Here is a 22,618-nt window from a genome sequence, read left to right as displayed (position 1 = left end):
ACATTGTATTGTTATGAGAACCCTAGAATTATTACTAGGGGTGGGACTTGGGTTGGGTCAACCCACTCAACCCACGCCCAACCCAAACGTTGGGCGGACATGGAAAACGTATTTCAAAACTTTTGGCAAGCTTGGGCATAAATTTTATAAACCCGAGTTTAATCTGGACAAGCATGGACATAAATATTTCTAACCTAAGCAGCCCGCCCAACCCGAAGAACTATGATACAGTTATATAAAACTATTTTTATAATGGTATTATTATCTATCTAGAGAAATTTTGGATATTATCTTCAAATCTAGTAATGACATATATATTATATCTATCTCATAAATCGTTCAATATGAAAAGAGATTCAATTTTTCTGAATAATCTTCAGTTATTTGGAAATTTAAGATAAATGGAGCAATTAAATCTTATTATTGCTAAAATTTGTTATTACCATATTAACAAACTTGTATGTCTAGCGGACTTGGACCAACCCGAGGAACATAACTTGGGCAGCACCTTCATGGGTTCCACAGGTTCGATGGGCAATCTGGGCAAAGAATTCCTAGCTCGGGTCTGCCTCGGCCAAGCCTTCTAACCCTCCAAACCAACCCAATTCCTACCCCTAGTACTTGCACATGGTGTAAACCAAGTGTTAACCTACGTTCACTTATATATCCTAATATTCCCCTTCAAATTGATGCCCATTGCTCATACAAAAGGATCAATTTGCATGCAGAAAATAAAAACGACAAAAAAAAAAAACTTCATTCTTCAACTTCAAATTTTCTTCAACTGTTGTATAATAAAATTGGTGTTTCTCTTCAAATCCATCCATAGTGTGAGATAGTCAAAATACCTCTTCAAAATTTAGCATGAGATAGTCGAAATACCTCTTCAAAGTTTAAGTTCTTTGTTGGTTAACAGACACAAGGGTTTTGTGAAGAAGTTTTAAGCGATTTAAGGATTGATGGTAGAAATGCACCAATAGAAGGCATAATGTTTAAGAATTGCTAACATAAGAAGTATTAGGAATTACTGTTAGAAGTTTTAAGATATGATATAAGTAGTTTTAGTAGTAAAATTGAATGGTGCGAAGTGGTGACCCTATCAGGTGTGGTTGAGAAAAAAAATAAAAATAAGAAATGTAAATGATTAAAGGTAACCTACACCTTGTAAGCATGGGAACCTGAATTGAAGAAGATGAAGCTTGACTAACACATGTATCTAGATGAGATTCACAAGCATTATACTCTCTTGTACTGACTATCAACCAAAACATAAGAATAGCTATAGATCGAAAATCTTGAGTAATCACCAAATATCCACCCACCAACAACCAAATATTGGGAACAAAAATTCTAATAGACTAAATTGATGGCAGTAGAAAACAAATTGTAGATTTGGGTTTTAATTTTTGCACCAAGTTCGAAGTTATCTGGGGTTTTGAAGGACTGATTTTCAAACTGGTTTTGAGAAGTGTTAACCTACATTTTCACTCACAGAAAATGAATTGATAATATTTCTAAGAAATTTCAAATCTGAAACAAGGGTTAGATTTCTTGATCAAGGTTAAATTTCAGATCTGGTACAAGGGTTTTGAAATTGAAACGAGTTCAAGTGTTAACCTACATTAGTTTCTGGATCAAAACCACAGACACCCTATGCAACACTAGTAAAAGTTCTAAAATTACCTTGATTTATCTGCATACCATTGGAAGATGAATAGCCAACAGTGACAAAGTTGAAATTTCAAACCAAACCCTTACTTGTTTGAAAATTCCACCACAGATCTTGTAGAAGAAATTATTTGATGCCAGAAACTTGATTTTGAACTGATAAATGAATTGAGAGAGAGAGAGAGAGAGAGAGAGGAATAACCAAATCTGATTTTGAAATTGCAAAATCTCTTGATATTTTGACCAGCAGATAGTGGTGTATTATTCTTTCTCAGTGTTGGCTGACTCTTAAACTCTTGCTAATTACCTTCGTTCATCTTCAAAAAAATCATATATGCAATTCTCAAAAAACACCTAATTTTTCAAACTTCAAGCATATGCAGAACCCTAAAAGAGTTGAAGTAAATGAAATGGGGTTAAATATACTAGTGAATAGTGAAGAAATAAGAACTTAAAACTGAAATTGTTTTGGTGGTGATGGAAGTGGTTGTTGCGGCGGAAAAATGAGGGGGCCGAACCCTCCTGATACCATGATGGAGTTCTACATTGTATTGTTATGAGAACCCTAGAGTTATTACATTAAAAGGTAGTACTTGTAGTACTTGCACATGGTATAAACCAAGTGTTAACCTACATTTACTATATATCCTAATAGAATTATGGGGTAATCTTCGCGTGCCCATACCCCTGAGGTGTAATCAGTATGTAGATAAATTAAGTATACGAGTTTCCTAAAAAGAATGATTGCAATACTTGTACATTGGCGAAATGATGAGATTACTTTTGGTGAATTTTCGGGCATGATTGATTTTGATTGCGGTGGCACATCACCTTCCTCCTCCAACAAATTCTCTAACTGGTAAATACTACAACTAGTAATTCATGAACGACGTATTTGATAATTTTTGTCGATGGTTATTTTTGAAACAGTTGATTAGATTTTTTTGTTCTTCTTCCATTTATGCTTTAGCTTGTTTATGGTGTGGGGATGGAACTTGTGTTAAATATGATGATGCAAATGTTTGGAACTATTAGGATATATAAGTGAATGTAGGTTAACACTTGGTTTATTGTGTTAAATATGAAGATGCAAATGTTTGTAACTATTAGTGTAAAAGCGGGGGTACAACAACCAAACCCAATAATTTGATTAGCAATCTGTATGGACAAACTCCAATATACTTTCTAGAAAATCAACTAGACAGTCAGACTCAATCTAGATAAAAAGTATATCAAAGAGTTTATATATCAATCTCTCGATTTGATATATACTCAAGAAAATAGAAATCTGTGAGTCTTATCAAATACTAGAGACATAACTTGGATGGTACCAACGACCAATATCCAAGTGTCAATCAATTTAAATCAACAACCAAAAGGTCGGATATTCTAATTGATTGAACAACGCACAACCTGTGATATTTCAATTATATAAACAAATATAATGCGGAATAGAAATAAAACAGACACCAGAATTTTGTTAACGAGGAAACCGCAAATGCAGAAAAACCCTGAGACCTAGTCCAGATTGAACACACACTGTATTAAGCCGCTACAGACACTAGCCTACTCCAAACTAACTTCGGTCTGGACTGTAGTTGAACCCCAATCAATCTCACACTGATCCAAGGTACAATTATGCTCCTACGTCTCTGATCCCAGCAAGATGCTACGTACTTGATTCCCTTAGCTGATCTCACCCACAACTAAGAGTTGCTACGACCCAAAATCGAAGACTTTAATAAACAAATCTGTATCACACAGAAAAGTCTACGGTAATAGATAAATCCATCTCCCATGAACATACATACGAGTTTTGTTCCGTCTTTTGATAAATCAAGGTGAACATGAACCAATCAATAAACCGGTCTTATATTCCCGAAGAACAGCCTAGTATTATTGATCACCTCACAATAATCTTAATCGACGCAGCGAAAAAAGATATTTTGGAATCACAAACGATGAGACGAAGTGTTTGTGATTACTTTTCTATCTTGCCTATCGGAGATATAAAATCTCGAGCCAATTATTACAATCGTACTCGTAACAATAGAAGATGCAAGATCAGATCACACAACTACAAGAAAAGTAGTATCGATCTGGCTTCACAATCCCAATGAAGTCTTTAAGTCGTTAACCTGGTTTAGAAGAAGAAACCAAAGGTTAAAGGAGAATCGACTCTATCTATGCAACTAGTATCACACGTAAGGTGTGGGGATTAGGTTTCCCAGTTGCGAGAGTTCTCCCTTATATAGTTTTCAAATCAGGGTTTGCAATCAATGTTACCTTCGTAACAAAGCATTTAATATTCACCGTTAGATGAAAACTTGATTAGATTCAAGCTAATATTTCTCAACCGTTGGATCGAAAACTTAGCTTGTTACACACAAATGAAATGTCCAATTTTAGGTTTACGAACCGTTCCCAAACATTAACATTTGCTGGTTCAACAATAGTTAACCAAATGGTTAGCCATATGATTACTTTCATATCAACCATATTCTTCTTTACCATAACTAGTTCAAATGACTCAAATGAACTAGTTAGAGATTTGTTCAATTGCTTAGATCTTATGTAACTACACAAGACACAATCGAAGCAAAAACGGTTTGATTCACTCGAATCGGTTCATGATCTTTATAACCACGGTTTGCAAAATCATTCCTTAGTTTAAATAAACATGAGTTCAAGAACAACCGATTTTAGATATAACCTTCTCAAGTTCGCGGACTTAAGCTCATGGAAGGAGTTCACAAACTCCAGCAGAAATTCTCGGGTCGAGAACTTCCGCCAGTTCGCAGACTTGGCTCACGCCACTTCCATTTATCTTGATCAACAAAGTTCACAAACTTTGGTTCAAGGAATAAGGACTTATACATATATGTGTTTCCACAACAATGCTTATATCCTACCAATGGTTATGTAATCTAAACTCTCATTTCAATCATTGAAACATTCTCAGAGGATGGATATAGCCGTTATTCACAGACCATTTTTCGTCAGAGCAATTTTCAAAGTGATTGAAACATAACATGACTTTCTTCACTAGGTAAAGATGAATTCGGCTAAAGAGAAATCTTACCAACACATATTTCGAGAAATAGATATGCGAGATAAACTCGGCTCGAAATAGCAAATGTGCATAATGAAAGTCTATATATCAAAACGACTTCTATCTCAAGAGTAGGAGATATAATAGATAGACTTTTGACTGACAGATAAGTTCAAGTCTCCACATACCTTTCGGTCGATGCAGATCCACTAGTTCCTTGAGTAGTCCTTCGTATTGTATGATGATTGCCATGGAGTTCTTGATCTCAACTATACTTTCTATCGTAGTCCGAGACCTTTAGCTATGTAGGCTAGAAATCAAGACTTATAGTTTTGATCACTAACATTGACAAACATGCTTGAGATAGCAACGCATGCGAGTTCGACCAAGCAATGCTCTAACACGTTGGATCAAAAACTTATCTTGTTACACACAAATGAAATGTCCAATTTTGGGTTTATGTAACCGTTCCCAAACATTAACATTTGTTGGTTCAACAATAGTTAACCAAATGGTTAGCCATATGATCACTTTCATATCCACCATATTCTTCTTCACCATAACTAGTCAAAATGACTCAAATGAACTATTTAGAGAGTTGTTCAATTGCTTAGATCTTATGTAACTACACAAGACACAATCGAAGCAAAAACGGTTTGATATACTCGAATCGGTTCATGAACTTTACATCCACGGTTTGCAAAAGCATTCCTTAGTTTATATAAACATGAGTTCAAGAACAACCGATTTTAGATATAACCTACTCAAGTTCGCGGAAGGAGTTCACAAACTCCAGCAGAAATTATCGGGTCGAGAACTTCCGCCAGTTTGCGGACTGAGTTCGCAGACTTGGCTCACGCCACATTCCGTTTCTCTTGATCAACAAAGTTCGCAAACTTTGGTTCAAGGAATAAGGACTTATACATATATGTGTTTCCACAACAATGCTTATATCCTACCAATGGTTATGTAATTTAAACTCTCATTTCAATCATTGAAACATTCTCAAAGGACGTTATATAGTCGTTATTCACAGACCATTTTTCGTCAGAGAAATTTCCAAAGTGATTGAAACATAACATGACATTCGTCACTAGGTAAAGATGAATTTGGCTAAAGCGAAAGCTTACCAACACATATTTCGAGAAACAGATAGGCGAGTTAAACTCGTCTCGAAATATCAAATGTGTATAATGAAAGTCTATATATCAAAACGAATTTTGTCTCAAGAATAAGAGATAGAGTAAATAGACTTTTGAGTGATAGATAAGTTCAAGTCTCCACATACCTTTTAGTCGATGAAGTTCCACCAGTTCCTTGAGTAGTCCTTCGTCTTATATGATGATTTCCATGGAGTCTTGAGCTCAACTACACTTTCTATCCTAGTCCGAGACCTTTAGCTATATAGGATATAAATCAAGACTTATAGTTTTGATCACTAACATTGACAAACATGCTTGAGATAGCAACGCATGCGAGTTCGACCGAGCAATGCTCTAACAATCTCCCCCTTTGTCAATTTTAGTGACAAAACTATGAATATATAGGAATACAAAAAATAAATAAATTAACTTTTGTAGCTCCTATTCCACATGCGTAATCTTCAACATTACTCGAAATATTCGTCACTTCCAAGTACTCCAATGATCCCAAAGGTTGTAAGTTTAGCATCATCGTTGTTGAAAATCCGTAGCTATAAAAATAAGAAAACAATAGTTCTCAAACATTGTTATACAATGTCATAGTATCATTACACAACGTTAAAGTCCAATTGTATCACAACTTCAACAACAATACCATGGTGATATGTATCACTCCCCCTTAGTCAATACTCCATCTCACATGGAAACCACTCCCCCTTACATAATGATCCGAAAACCATATGTATTTGTAGTGTGAACTACATATTAATTCTCCCCCTTTTTGTCAATAAAATTGGCAAAGGTACAAGAACGGGATCCTAATGAAATTTCCGAAAGAGACATTTCTTGACCAAAAGAAAGCAAAAATATCAACTTGTTCTTAAGATGCAATCAGAAAGCCGAAGCTAAATGCATTCATCAAGGAGTTTATAAAGATACAAGATAACCCCTATAATATTCCACAACCATACTCCCCAAAAAGATATGGCAATTAAGCACAAGTTCAGAAGAACTCTCCCCCATTAAATGTCATTCTCGAAAGAACAACAAGAGCGACCTTAATTTCGAAAGAAAGGAAGGATTTCTTTGGACATACCAAATCACATACAAGGATGAATTTGAATCCAAAAAGTTCAATTAAATTAACCACAAGAGAACCCATGATTAATTTAATCGACAAATGCTCAAACATAAGTGCACTTATGGAGACTTTGAAAATATAATTAGATTAATCACAAGAGAACCCATAATTAATCTAATTGAAATACACAACCAAACTAATCACAAAAGTAATCAATTTAATTGGTAATTCTCGACATAAGAAAACTTACGGAGCAACAACTAAATAACCAAACAAGATGATTAACTTAGTTGAAAATGCTCGACATAAAGTACCTCACGGAACAACAACATAGCTAATCAAAAATAATCAACTTGGTTGTTTAATGCTCAACATAAGACACTTTACTGAGCCTCACAGTAATACATAAAATATGGATCAGGGAAGATCAATTACTGCGGAATAATCAAGGATTCATTCTATTTTCCATCACTATTTTCACAATGACATACAATAGACATAATCCTTGCAAACAAAAGATTTTAACCTATCTTCCATCAATAATTGACAATATAGGCTTAACTTTTGTATTTGTCAAAAGTCCATTCATTCTTTTATCAATACATGCATATCGACTTACGAAAGACTTTACTTTTGACAAGATATGGGACGGTCAAGTTCACGGACGTAAACACACACATCCCATAACAATATTGCAATATATAAAACCATAAAGATTAATACTGAAAAAATCATCTTCCAAACAAATTTAGAATTTAAAACAATAAATCTAAAAACATGAAGTTGAAAACGTTGGACATAGCTATGTGTAATCACAATAATGGCTATTCCAAACTCTAGTTATTCTTCTAATAAAAACAGAAAATAGAAGATTTACTAGGAAATAAGACCTTTGAAGAATTCCTTATCGTCCCCGAACTCCTTGTCGTCAACAGGCATGGGCACATAAGGTTCATTAAGGTAGGAGTTTATATCAATAAACCTTCTCGGCTGATGTTGTCGAACCAGGGCCTTCTGAATCTCATGAGTCTTATACACAAAATCCTTTATTTGTTGAATCTCCTTTCGCATCTCCTTAAACTCTTCAAGAACACCAGAAAACTTCTGAGAGTTTGAAGGAACGGCTCTTGGCTTCCTCACATTCCTTCGTTTTCTTTTCAAGGTAAAAGATAACAAAGATTTTTCTTTTTCCTTCATGATTGATGGCTTAACAATCACACTAACATCTTTTCCATCAGAAGACATCATGCTTGGAGTATCCATAAAGTATGGGTATGTGAGAGGAAATCACAAATTGAACTCAACAAGTAGTCTTGAGGTAAAAAGAGGTTTTGAGGAAGGAAAAAGGAATGTAGGGTTTCGAAACCTTTAAACAGGTTCGCACACGTCCAATTCACAACCCTATAAAGAGTGGAATTGTCGATAATAACCCTCCTTTGATAGACGGGAAGAACAAAAACTAAGAAAATAAGAAAGAAAACTTTTCCTAAAGCCTGAGAAGTACAAATCATTGTCTCTTTTGATCAGAAACATAAGACAAGATGTCCAAATCAACACAATCAAGTTACGTTGCGGTGAACAACAATTTGTACACCATTTTCCTCTTGAGAGGAATCCTCAGACTTCTGTCTATCAGACTGACTCGACCATACTTTCTTCTCTAATGGTCTTGGTTTATCCTTGGAAACTAACTTCTTAGACGAAGATAAGATCCTACATACCTCAGCGGTCTTCTGAGTAAGTTTAAGCTTCATTGCTAAATGATTTGCTTTTCGTTGAAGTTTGTTGACGTGCCTCAATTGGTGTTTGTACTTGTAACACCTTGAAAGTTCATGACCCTTTAGAGAACAATACGAACACGTCAAACTAGGATATAAATCAGGCTTCTGAGATGTGCATGCAGCTAGACACATGGTGGAACCTGAAACATTACACACAGCGTTTCCAAGAAATGGGTCAATTTTTTCTTCCAGATTAGTTGGATTATCTTCTGAAAGAATATTGAAATTGATGTATGTATTGCTACAGTTATCGAAATCAATATTTTCACCAAGAAGTGCAACACTTGATTTCTCGTCTTCATTATAATCATAGCTGTCAGATATTTCATCAAGAGTTGCAGCAAGACCTTTGTTCCCAGTGTATTTTCTACGATTTGGACACTCGTTTGCAAAATGACCAAATCCATTACACTTAATGCACTGAGGCATATCCTCATCATCAGTCTCATCTGTTTCCCTGTTTTTAGGAGGAATACGATTATGAGGTTTAACTGATGCATTAGGCTTATCTCTGGAGAACCGTTTACTTCTCTTCAACAAAAGATCCCTAAACTGTCTTGTGATCATCGAGACTGACTTGTCAAGATCTTCATCTGATGAATCTGTCTCAGAATGATCATCTTCAGAGATATACACTTTTTACTCTTATCAAGTAATTTAGTGTCCTTTTGTTCTTTGAACGCAATATCCTTAGTTTTGGATGAATGTTCGTGATCAAAGATCTTAAGCTTCCCAACCAGCGTATTTCTGGAAAGATTATCAAGGTTATTTCCCTCAACGATGGCATGCTTCTTAGAATCATATCTAGATGGCAGCGATCTGAGAATTTTCATCACAATGTCCTTTTCAGGAATAGTCTTACCCAATGCAAAGGATGCATTAACAATTTCATACACTTTGTGATTAAACTCATCAGATGTTTCTTCATCTGCCATACAAAGGTTTTCCCAATCAGAATTAAGATTTTGAAGCCTAGCTTCCTTTTCACTGGAGTTACCTTCGAATATGGTTTCCAAGATATCCCAAGCTTCTTGCGACTTAGTGCAATTAGTCACATGGTGCTGAAGATTTGGGGTAATGGCATGTATGATCGCATTTAAACCGTCGGAGTTTTGCTTTGCAGCTCTGTCCATAGAGTCAGATCGCTACAAACACAGATTTGTAAGGTCTTAAACGTGTTTGCCTGCTCTGATACCAATTGAAAAAGTGGGGGTACAACAACCACACCCAATATTTCGCTTAGCAATCTGTATGGACAAACTCCAATATACTTTCTAGAGAATCAACTAGACAGTAAGACTCAATCTAGATAAAAAGTATATCAAAGAGTTTATATCTCAATCTCTCGATTTGATATATACTCAAGCAAATAGAAATCTGCGAGTCTTATCAAATACTAGAGAGATAACTTGGATGGTACCAAATACCAATATCCAAGTGTCAATCAATTTAAATCAACAACCAAAAGGTCGGATATTCTAATTGATTGAACAACGCACAACCTGTGATATTTCAATTATATAAACAAATATAATGCGGAATGTAGTTGCAGGAAATCCTACACTACACCCCTCATACGATTTCATTAATACTCAACTCATTTTAGATTTACAATCTTAATTTTATTGATGAATCTTTGAATATTCTTACAAGAAAAGATAAAGGAATCAAGAATAACCTCTGCTCTAGACTTTCTCTCTCCTATTTACTTGTTTCTTACTCAAAAAATATCTCTCTCTTTCTTCACGGTTGAACGACTATTTATAGGGAAATACATAGTGGATGACAGCTAATCTGTCCTTTATTTTCGGATATGGCTTGCGACATTCTCGCAACCTTACAAATGTTAATCTCGCAAACTCTCTAATTTCCGCAGGATCATCATATCTTTATCATGATTTTAGCTGACGTCGTTTATTATATCTGTTTCTGAAATTGTTCTGCGACGCTGTTGTGTTTTTGATAATTTCGCTGAAATATTATTGCTGCGAGATTCTGATCCTACATCTTGCCTCTTCTCATATCTTCTCTGCAAAGTAGAGAATGATGTGAGAAATGCCGCAGCTGTTCATCTCTTCATATTATGCATTTATCACAAGTATTCTTTCTTCCATCTGTTTCTTGACACGTCTTTTGTAACCACTGCTTTTTAACCGCTTATATCTTTCCGTATTAATCGTGTTTATCTCCTCGAGGAAAAATTCCCTCTATATATATTCTTTCTCACTCTTTTTTTCTTTCTTTTTATTTTCTCTGCAACTTCATCGTTCTTCTGCAAATTCTGTTATTACATTCTTCTTTCTTCTTCAATCTTTTTAAGTTCTTCTTCATCCTCATACTATTTCCTCTGCAGATCTTCATCATTCGTAATTTTCTTTGAAATAATCTTCCTGCTACTGTTTTCCATGGATTCATCAAGGTTAGTTTTCTTTTTTCTTCTTTATGGGTTTTGCTGAAATTGATCTTGTTTACTGCCTTATTTGATGTTGTTTATGTGATTCCCATACTGTTGTTATTTCAGCAAAAGCGCCTCCAACACTAAATTTACGGTTCAGAACCCTAATATTCCCAAACCGCAGAATAAGATTGTTGCGCATAAAAGAAAGTCTGCGAATCAGAAGGTAGTAAGAAACATTATTCTTTTCTAATAAAAATATTGTTGCCTCTGTTTCTTATCTGGATTGTAATTCGCAGGGTGATAAGGATGTCAATAAACCTCTCAAGAAATCTCGCCACCTTAAAACTGTTGAAACTTCTGTTCCATTCCACTTACTTATCTCTTCTAAATCTCCTGCGACATCTTCGCAAGATAAACCATCATCTCCAATTCGCGAAAAAGCTGCCTCAGACTTCATTTCTTCAGCTGACCTTTCAATGATTGAAACCCCCATTATTGATCCCTCTGTAAATGAAACTTCTTCTCTTCATATTGGTAATATTTCTCAACCTTCTATCATTGCCAGTTCTCTACCTGAGTCTCTTCCCTTTTAAGAAGAAACCGTGGAAGGAATAGATATTGCTTTCAAAGTTTTGTCTGAAGTCCTGGATGATGGCAAGAAGTCTTCCATTGATCCTGTCAAATCTAGTATGTGCGAAATTCTGAGTAAGTATTTCGGTTCTGACAGAGCTGCTTCGCAAACAGCTTTGGAAAAAGAGTGCAATGGTCTTCGTCTCGAAAATCAAAAGCTTCAGAATGTTTTGTTGGATCGTGACAACCTTCGCAATAAGAATGATGAATTGAGAGGTATGATTTTCTTATTTGTGTCCTCAATTTGCCTTTTTAATGGTTTTATCCTTCCCATATTTAATTATCCTTGAAATCCCTCTTTCGCATGTTAATCCTTAAACCAGAAATGAATAATGAAGAGATATCAATTTGAATCTGCTGTTGAAGAAGCCCGTGTTGATAAATAACTTTTGATGGATCAATATAACCAATTAGATAACCTCTATTCATATTCTCTTGATCATATAAATAATCTTACCAATGAAAATACCCAATTAGTTCAGAGGCAAGATTTATTAAGTAATGAAGTATCTCTCCTTTCTTATTCTTTAACTAAAGCTAATTTAGGGATGGAAACTTTATCATATGAGAATAAAACCTTATCTCAAGAGAAGCGAACTTGTTTAAACAAGATGGAGATATCTTCGCAACAACTAAGCATTCTTCAGAAAGTATGTGATGACCAAGAGCAATCTCTTCGCTCTTTGAGAAATGAACTTAAAGAAGTAACAGAGTCATCTATTGCTGAAAGAGATACACTCATTCAAGGTAGAATAGCTTTAAGTGTAAAGGAGAATCAACTTAAAGAACAATATTCCAAATTAGAAGAATCTTATTTTTCTCTTGCGAAGAAAAATGCCTTTCTTATTTCTAAAGAGAAAAATCTTCAGTCTCGACTTAAAGGTTTAGTTGGAGATAAATTTGATGACGCAATGGACCGTTGGGAGAATAATTGTCTGACCTTGATTCAACACCTTATTTCGCAAAAGGAAGGTAGTCATAATAGTTTGACTGCCTTAACTATCTTTTCTTTGTCATATCTTTTTGAGTTCTTCATCTTATTGAAATTTTGTATTCTACCTTTCGCAGAGTCTGAGAAGAATCTTCGTTCCTCCATTTCTGTTTTGGAGGCTAAATATGCCAAAATTCGCAAAGAAAATGCATTGCTCGTCTCTGCCCTTACTGGTTCTCCCGACCGAGCAAAAAGAAGACTTGATTATCTTGCTTATTTTAAGGATATTCAAGATAGGAATCATCAGAGAGCACTTCTTCGTCAAGTTCATCTCCGGGCTGAAGTCCTTGTAAATGATATTTTATTGTCTAAATCTCTTCCTCCTTCATCAATCGAACCTTTGGAAGTAGATGATGATGAAGTTCCTCGTCCTGCTGATAGTGATTATGATTATGAAAGTGGTGCGGAGGACAATCTCTTGGAAGATGAAGAAGAAATTCCTTCTAAGGAAGCATCTGCTGGTGTTAATTAAAATGAGAATGAAAAAGAAATATCTTCTGAAGAAGTACTTGCTGGTGATAATCAAGGTGCTAATCAAGGCGAAGATCAGAATCGAAATGAAGGAGAGGCTTGCGATAATGAGAACATTGGCGAAGAACGTATATTATCTCCTTCTACTGGAATTAATATTGAAGCATGAGCTTTTTATCTAGTTCTATCTCCTTGAATTGTCTTATCTTTATTACTTTTTGCGAATAATATTCTTCAACCAACTTTGGAATCAATTTTCCCTTTTAGTTTTTTGCTGGTGAGAATGATAATGCTTCTTGTTTATTGATTCCCATACTTGCCTCTCATTATCTTTCTTGCGAAAAATAATCTGTTATGAATACTTACAAATATTTTGTTTTGCCATGTGGTCTTATTTTGCCTTCCTAATTAAAGGTCTTATTATGCCACCTCTTGTCATTGCGGCAAAATCGCAGGACGTCCTTGCACTTTCATGCAAAAACCCATTGATCTTGTCTTAACTTTTTCTTTTGTATTGTGGCCTCTTCAGGGATGTTGCGATAATATGACAGGCCTAAATATTCTTGCGAAAATAAAGCCGCATGACATTGCCGTCTTGCGACGAAATCGCAGGACATCTTCGCACTTTCATGCGAAAACCCATTGATCTCGTCTTATCTTTTTCTTTTGTATTATTGCCTCTTCAGGATTGTTGCACAAATATGAATAGCCTTAATACTCTTGCGAATAAAAATCCTCATGACATTTGCGTCTTAAGACACTTATCATCTCCCTAATGGAGGGTGCCGCCCTTATCTCCCCCTGGTTGCCCCTTCAAGGAGGCGTACTTCTACCATACAAGGTTAGCTCCTCCCATCCAGTATTAACAACAATCAGTTGTTTTCGCAGCCTCTTACCCCTTTTACCTATAGGGCTTATGGTTACGAGACTGCACCCCAAGTGGGGTTTCTTCAGGCCGAGTGCAGTATAAGCCAAGGCTTTTCAAGAATGGCAAGGTACGCTTCAAACGCCCCTGGAAATCTTGACTCAACCATGTACCTCGACGCCTTGATCAGATCTGCACTCCTTGGGAGAGTCCTTATTACCTTAGTCGCCCAACCTAAGTCATATGCTTAAGCTCAGAATCCAAGGTGCCTCTCCCGGATGGGCTTTATTGACCCCAAATCTCCATGACTCAGGTTCCGGTGGAGGTGTAGCCTTTCCCTGAGCCATGCAACAGGTACCCCCTAATATGACGTACTTTAGGTCTTACATTTGCCTCTTGCGAAATTTTATTCGCGAACTAGGGTGTACGCCAGAAAGGTTCGCCCCTTTCTTTTATGTCATTGTTCTGTGATTATCTCTGCGAAAATTTCGCACATCATGATCTTGTTTTGATATGAATAATCTTGCAATTATTCTTTCAGAATCCATAACTTCTCAAAGTTTCTTACGGATAATATCTTTTTAAGTACAACCTGTTCCATGGTCTGTCAAGTCTATGACCAACATCTCTACCTTCTGGATCCATTAATCTATAAGCTCCTGTTCCAACTATCTCCTTAATGATGTAAGGTCCATCCCATTTTTCGCTAATTTTCCACCATTTTCTCGCTGATATATTGGTGTCTCTCGCAGAACTAAATCTCCTGGTTGGAATTCGCGTACTTTGACACGTTTATTATATTCTCGGGCTAATCTTTGCTGATAATTCTCCATATGTTGTAAATCTTTTTCTCTTCTTTCTTCTAATTCATCAAGTTTGTTTAAGATCAAACCCGTACTAAGATTTTTCTCCCAAGCTTCTCTCTTTGTTGTCGGAATAACAACTTCTGTTGGTGTAGATGGGGGAAAACGATTTGCTGGTTTTTAAGGAATTGAGGAGACGACCGTACGGAGGAGACTCCCCGAACCGAGCGAAATGTTAAACCTCACACAGATGCACCACTGCAAAGGGGGTGCTTTAGATTCGAGAGATCAATCTGTAGTACTCCGGCCTAAATCAAGACAATGACCGTTCCAGAGTAAATTCGGTCACAAGAGAGGATGGGTTGATCTGTTGGGGGGAAGCTGGGAAATGTGTGGAATCAATGGTAATCAAAGATTGTGGGTGTCTGAATTCCTAATTTGATAAGCTCTGAGTGATTGAAATTGCTCAATTGAGAGTAGTTGCTCAATTTATGAGTTGATGATCTCGTGTTATCGATGAGACGTGAGATTGATGATACCGTTGATGCCGATGATTCAATCATGATTCAGAGACTTATTTATATTGCTGGAATTGTAGACACCATGATTCCATGAAGTGTGACAGTTGACGGAATCAAGGAATGGGGAAGTGGAGATCGTGTTTGAAACCAGTTGCTCAACGTGTGGATACTTGGTCGATTTTCCACCCACTACCTCGTGTATTCCTTCAACTGATTGCACGACTTGCTCACATTCCATCGTGTGTTTGAACACACGTGTCGTAGACCGCCAGACCAAAACCCTAAGTGATATTCCCCAAGTGACACGATTGACGTCTCGTGGTTTGTTAGTCAATTGATGACTTCGTGGTTTGATGGGACGACGAGTTCATGTAGTTGCTGAGTTGAACATGATGTTCTGAAACTCATAGGTTGAACATGTCATGAGACAGAGGTATAGTTCTTACGATGAAGTGAGCAAGTATTGCTCATTCGATGGATCGTTGAATATTGATTTTTGAACCAATATCCCTTGGTTTGAGAAAATATTTATCATCTGAGCAAGTGTTTCTCATGTGATGAATTGTTGAATATTTGATCGTCTGAGCATGTGTTGCTCATCTGATGGATTATTGGCAGCGTACCAAAAAATATTAATTAGAATATTGGTCATTGAACCGAGCATAATTAATAAAATTAATGACCATGAGGTCGTCGTAAAATTATTAAGGTTGGAATCTGGAATGATGATCCTTGGATTCAGAAACCCTAATTTGATCAATCGATGATCAATTCATGATTCGTCAGAATTTCAACCATGGGACGAAGGAGGGAGCGACTACATGGGACCGTAGATCAACCATGTAGTATCCATATGCTCACATGATCAAATACGAAGAACTCTTGAAGAGTTGACGATTTGTTTGTGGAAGAATGATTAAATGCTGGCTTAATCATTTATTCAAAATGCTCGTCTGAGCCTTAGGCGAGAAAACCTAATTAATTATGAAGAGGCGAAGGACCGGCCATGGAGTCATGAAACCGGCCCTGGCTTATCACGTGACCGCCTGACGATCACTTCATGAAAATCCAAAGTGTTTGGAAGAGTTTTGGACCTAATACGAGCAATTGTGCAAATTAGGTCAAAACTGTGAAAATTGATGGGACTGGCTTCCGTGAGCCAAAGAGCCAATCTTGGTCGATCAAGATAGCGTGCTCGTGTCCCCAAGGCATCCGCGTCTCAGTCCTAAGAATTTTGATATTTTCTAGCGTGCAATTGAGCATCAATTCGAGAAAATATGCCAAAATTAGAGTTTCGGTGAAACTGAGGAAAACACCATGAGATGATGAAAAATAATTATAAAATAAGGAATGAGGAGGCGTGGCACCGCCGTGGTCAAGGCATGGTCATCCGGTCGTGACCACGGTCCCGTGGTGCCTTTTCCTTAATTTTCTAATATTTTGATGATTTTATGAAAAATTCATGAATTTTGAGAAATTTGATGAATTTAGGGAGTTTCCATGAATTTAAATAGTTTTCATGAGTTCAGGGAAGAAAAAATATTAAAATAATAAAAACAAGGGCGTGTGGGACCGTGGAGGCGTGGCCGGCCGGCTAGGGCCCGTCCCACGAGTTTCCCTAATTTTTTAATATTTTTAGGTATTTTTGATGATTTGAGGGAATTTTTCCTAATTTGAGAGAAATACCATAAAATCAAGGAATTTGATGAATTCAAGGAAAAATAGGATACATAATAATAAAATAATATGGCAAAGGGCGTGTGGGACCGGCTAGGGCATGGCCGGACGTCTAGTGGCCCGGTCCCACAAGTTTTTAATTGTTTTATTTTATTTATTATTATATGATGATTTGTGCAAAATACCATGAAATCAAGGAGTTTTTTCATGAAATTAGAGAAATAATAATAATAATAATAAAATAATAAGAAACCGTGGGGTGTGGGGCCGGTTGGGACCAAGGCATGGTCGGTTGGCCAATGGTCACTCCCCACACTCCTTTTCTTAATTTTATATTATTTTTTATGGATTTATGGAAGTACCATGAAACCGAGGAGTTTCCTCGAGATGAAGGAGAGTTGATAAAATGAGAGAATTTTCATCAAATCATGGAAAATAATAAAAATGCATTAAAAATATAAAACTGGCGTGGGATTGACCATGACACGGTCGGTCGGTCGTGTGTCCGTGCTCACAGCACCCTGGTCAATATTTTTAATTATTTATTATTTTCTTCTCTATTTTGCATATGTTCATTGTTTCGTTGTATTTTTGAAATACTCGTTCGTGCGGTGACTGTTAGTGTATCGTCGTTGAATACACCTTCACCATTTGAATCGAGGTTTACTTAGAGGTAGCTCAGACGCCCGGTTGTTGATTATTTATTACTAATTGTGGAATTCGGTGGAGAATAATTCACAAAACTGAGCAATAAGATGTTTATTATTAATTCATAAGATCAGCTGAGGATTCGACTACGAATTCAGAATAATAAAGTGAGCATTACCATTCCATGGGATCGTAGATTCGACTGTAGAATCGGAGTAATTAAGATTTATCTATTACCATTTATGAGACCAGTTGTGGAGTCGATCATGAAATCGGAGTAATGAGATAATATAGTTATTGCTATTCTATGAGATCAAGCTGTGGATTCGATCATAGAATCAGAACAATTGTTTATTGCCATTCCATGGGACCAGTCGTGGATTCGACCATGGAATAGGAGCAATTGTTATTGCCATTCCATGGGACCAGTCGTGGATTCGACCATGGAATAGGAGCAATTGTTATTGCCATTCCATGGGACCAGTCGTGGATTCGACCATGGAATAGGAGCAATAATAGATTATTCTGGGAATTCAGTAGTGAATGTCACGGTAGAATTAATCTTAATTAGGAATAATTAACTTTGTGGCTCTATACTAGCAGAGCAAGCTGTCTAGGGGCATAATTATCCCGATATGAGCTTGTCGGTAAGTCATATCCTTTATATAGTCAGGGTAAACTTGTTGTTTGTTCCTGAAGACGTTATCGCTCTATACTAGCAGAGCAAACTGTCTAGGAGCCGTCCATCTCGTGATACTATATAGAAATAATCACCGAAAGTATTCAGTATTCATGAGATATGCCGTTGTCCAGTCGTGAGATTACATATCTACATGTACTCTGAGAGAAAGTACTCTTTGTTGAGAATTCGATGATAGACCCGTGTCTCGATACTCACGTCTGATTGCTGAATCAGAGCTTCGTATAATTATGAGTTTACGATTTTAGCCTTTGTCGAAAATCCACCATCTACAAGTATTCATGAGATATGTCGTTGTCCAGTCGTGAGACTACATATCTACATGTACTCTGAGAGAAAGTACTCTCCGTTGAGAATTCGATGAGAGAGTCGTGTCTCGATATTCACGTCTGATTGCTGAATCAGAGCTTCGTATAATTATGAGTTTACGATGTTAGCCTTTGTCGAAAATCCACCATCTACATTAAGTCCCCTGCTTACTGAAAGTTGAGTTCCTCAGTCAGCATTAAATGGTGATTTTCCGGCCATAAATAATAGTACCAGTAATTGAACTTAGTCATAAGTTGAGACGTTTCCGGATTTAAAGAGCATGAGCAAACCGCGACTTGATGAAGGCTTCAATGTCATGATTGGAGCGTCGTTTTATGAGCATAAATTTGTGTTGAACCGCTGGTTTGGACGACGAGTCCGTGGTCGGTTAGGATTCGCGGGTCGGGCCCAATAAGGAAATCCTTAGAAAATTAGGTTTTGGAAATAAAATTGATATAAAAGGGATTAATCTTTTTTTTTATTATTTTCCTCACACACGACCAGCACCTTCATCACCTTCACGCCAGAGAAGAAGGGTTTTCCGCCGGAGCCGCCAGCCGCCACCGATCGCCGGCGTTGCCGTTGCCGCCGGCCGATTTCCGGCCAAACCGACCAGGTGCTTTTTTTTTGTTTGCTGATGTTGTGACCTTCATGAGTTGTTCATGTTTTGATCATGATGAAGTTATATACATGTGTGTATATTAGTGTGAGTTTTATGAAAAACCCTCGTTTTTGAAAACTTATGTTCGTTCGATCGTTAGTTTTGCAAACTAACTATAATCCCTGATTTAGGAGAGATTTTTTTTTTTAGTATATGAACCTAGGTTCGGTGATAAAACTTAGTTTATGATCTTCATGTGTACCAAGGTTCTATCATAAAAGAAGTGAATTTTCATGAAATCGGAATAATCCTTCGTTTTAAAGACAAATAACGATGACACGAAGGAAAATATGTATGATGAACTTGTGTCCAGTGATAAAATTTTTCTTATGAGCTTTCATGTAAATACAAAGCTTTATCATATGTATGAGATGTGAGCTTTCACAATATTTTTTGAAATAAACCTTCGTTTTAAAGACAAATAATGACGATACGAAGGAAAAATATTTTTTTTAATATATATATATATGCAGCCGTGACATATATTATGCAAAATATGATGATATATTTTATTTGCATGAGTTTGTTTTCGTTAGATAAAATCCTTGAAAATTTATGTATGCAAGTTGCATTAATTGCTGTTTTTTCGAAAAATCAAAACGTGGGTTTTGAGGAACCTTCGAAGATAGACGATATATTTATGATGAAATATTTTATTGTTGTAAACTTCATAGGTCAGTTGTGTGAATGTTCACATCATGAAAATTGTGTCCATGATTTTATGAAAAATAAGTTTTGGAAATTAATAAAGTTTCGTTCGTTTTTTTGCAGTTTTTCGAAGAGACGAACAATTTTGAGGTGTTAACTCTAGCATTAATATCACTATTTTTAGTGGAAGTATAAAAGGTAAGAGTTAAGAGTTACCATTTTTTGGTGATGTTGGTTTGTTTACATAGTAGTAATCTTTGATCTTCCGGTTCCAGAAAATGTCGACCAACAATAACAGCAATTACGATTACTGGTATTCCTCTTCTTCCTCTGGCTCTCCTGATGAGGATTATAGCATATCTAGCTCAGCGATTCTTTATCTGGAGATTTCGGCCTCGTCCCATTGTACACCACTGGATGCTGCAATCCTGGCTGAGGGAACTTTGATTTCTGCTGGAAGTATGGCGTCGGCTCCATAGACAAGGACATATGGCGAAGTACCGATCGAGCTCTTTGGTGCAGTTCTGTAATCCCATAGAGCCATGGTTAATTGCTCATGCCATGATCGAGGATTTTCATGAATCGTCCGACTGATAATCCTGACCAAAGTCTTGTTGGTACTTTCTGCTTAACCATTTCTTTGTGTATAGTAAGGCCTGAGCAGCTTCTCAACATCTTGATTGGAAAAAGGAGTTCCGTTATCTGTGATGATATGCTTAGGAACTCCGAATCTGCATATTATGTGCTCTTTGATGAAGGAGGCAATCGTAACTCCAGTGGTGCTTCGGAGAGGAATAACTTCGACCCACTTGGTGAAGTACTCTGTCGCAGTGATGATGTATTCATGTTATTTTGAAGATGCTGGATTGATCTTCCCAATGATATCTAGTCCCCATCTGTAGAAAGGCCACGGACTATTCACAGAATTCAACGAGAGACAAGGAGTGTGGATGAGATTACCATGGGTTTGGCATTGGTGACACCTCTGAACGTGTGCGGATGCATCATCTTCCATGGTTGGCCAATAATATTTCTCATGGTTTTGAAGAAATAGTTTCCTCTTTCCTTGATGTTCTCCATCATGTACTTCCTTCAGGATTGTAGGGATTTCATGTTCGGTTAAGCACCTCAGTAAATTCCCACCAAATCTTTTGCGGTATAAGATCCCATCGAGATAGACGAATCTCTTAGCTTTCTGAATGAGTTTGACTGCTTGATTCTTTTCCAGTGGTAGTTCGTTGTCCCGGAGGTATTTGATGTAAGGCTCCTTCCAGTCCCCAGTGGGGTGGACCGTCAAAACCTCCAAGTGATGAGGAGGTGCTTGGAAATCAGGACAAGATCCTTGTAAAGCTATTGACTGAGTCTCCATGGATGGCCAGTAGTACCCCATTCTTTGAAGCTTTCTGTAAAGTGTTACCACTAACATTTTCCCGCAGACTTCTTCATGTATGCGCTTGAGTTGTTCTTCCGCTTCGTCGCTCCCAAGACATCGTGATAGAGATCCATCAGGGTTTCGATAGTACAGCCCTCAATGAAGCAAGAAGTAGTTCTTCAATTCCTTGAGGATGACTTGGCCTTCTGAAATAGATCTGCTCAATTCATGAATGATGGGTGCTCCCCAATCGTTCGCTGGAATGTCTTCGATCTGAGTGAGCCAAGTCAAAGACACTGTACGCCTCTGTACAGTGATCGTTTTCTGTGCTCCTTCGAATTGCAGCTTGGAGGCGAGAGTTGCTAGGCAATCAGCATGCCTATTGTTAGTCCGTCCAGTATGGACGATCGTTGCGTCAGCAAAACAGGTCAACAGTCGCTGAGCTTCGGTTCTGAATGGAGCAAGTGTGATTTCTTTGAGAGAATATGTTCCATTCATCTGGTTGACCAATAATTTTGAATCTCCCCTTATCTCGAGGTGTGTTGCTCCTGCTTGCTTGGCCAAAGAATCCTAATAGGAAGGCTTCATATTCTGCTGAGTTGTTGGTGCAGTGGAAATCCAACTTGAACGAATGTGAGAAAACTTCACCAGATGGAGACACCAGCACTACGCCCGCTCCTCCGGTGTCACTACTAGGGGTGGCAGATCCATCAAAGTATAGAAGCCATGTTTCTTCTTTGATGACCAAGATGTCTGGGAATTCTCCGGGCACTTCTTCATGTAGTGTTGTTGTGTCTTCCCCTGGAAAAGCAGCGAGCAAGTCTGCGACCGCTTGACCTTTGATGGCTTTAGGTGGCGTGCAAGCTATGTCAAATTCTGACATCTGGAGTAACCACTTCGCTGGTATCCCTATCAAGGCTGACTTTGATAGCAAGAACTTTATGGGATCAGCTTTGGAGATGAGTACGACCCTGTTAGATAGTAAGTAATGTATGAAATTCTGGATTGCATGCACCAATGCCAGGCATGCCCTTTCGGCCTTTGGATATCGGAGTTGAGTGTCTCTCATTGTGCGGCTGAAGTAGTAAATCGGTCGTTCGACGCCTTCGTCGTCTTCCTGAGCGAGGAGTGCGCCGATGACGACGTCACTGGAGGCTGTGTAAAGAATTAGAGGTCGTCCCTGTACTGGAGACCTCATGA

This window comes from Papaver somniferum, chromosome 7 (genome assembly GCF_003573695.1).
Source record: "Papaver somniferum cultivar HN1 chromosome 7, ASM357369v1, whole genome shotgun sequence".
Lineage (NCBI taxonomy): Eukaryota > Viridiplantae > Streptophyta > Magnoliopsida > Ranunculales > Papaveraceae > Papaver > Papaver somniferum.
This window is presented reverse-complemented; position numbering follows the sequence as displayed.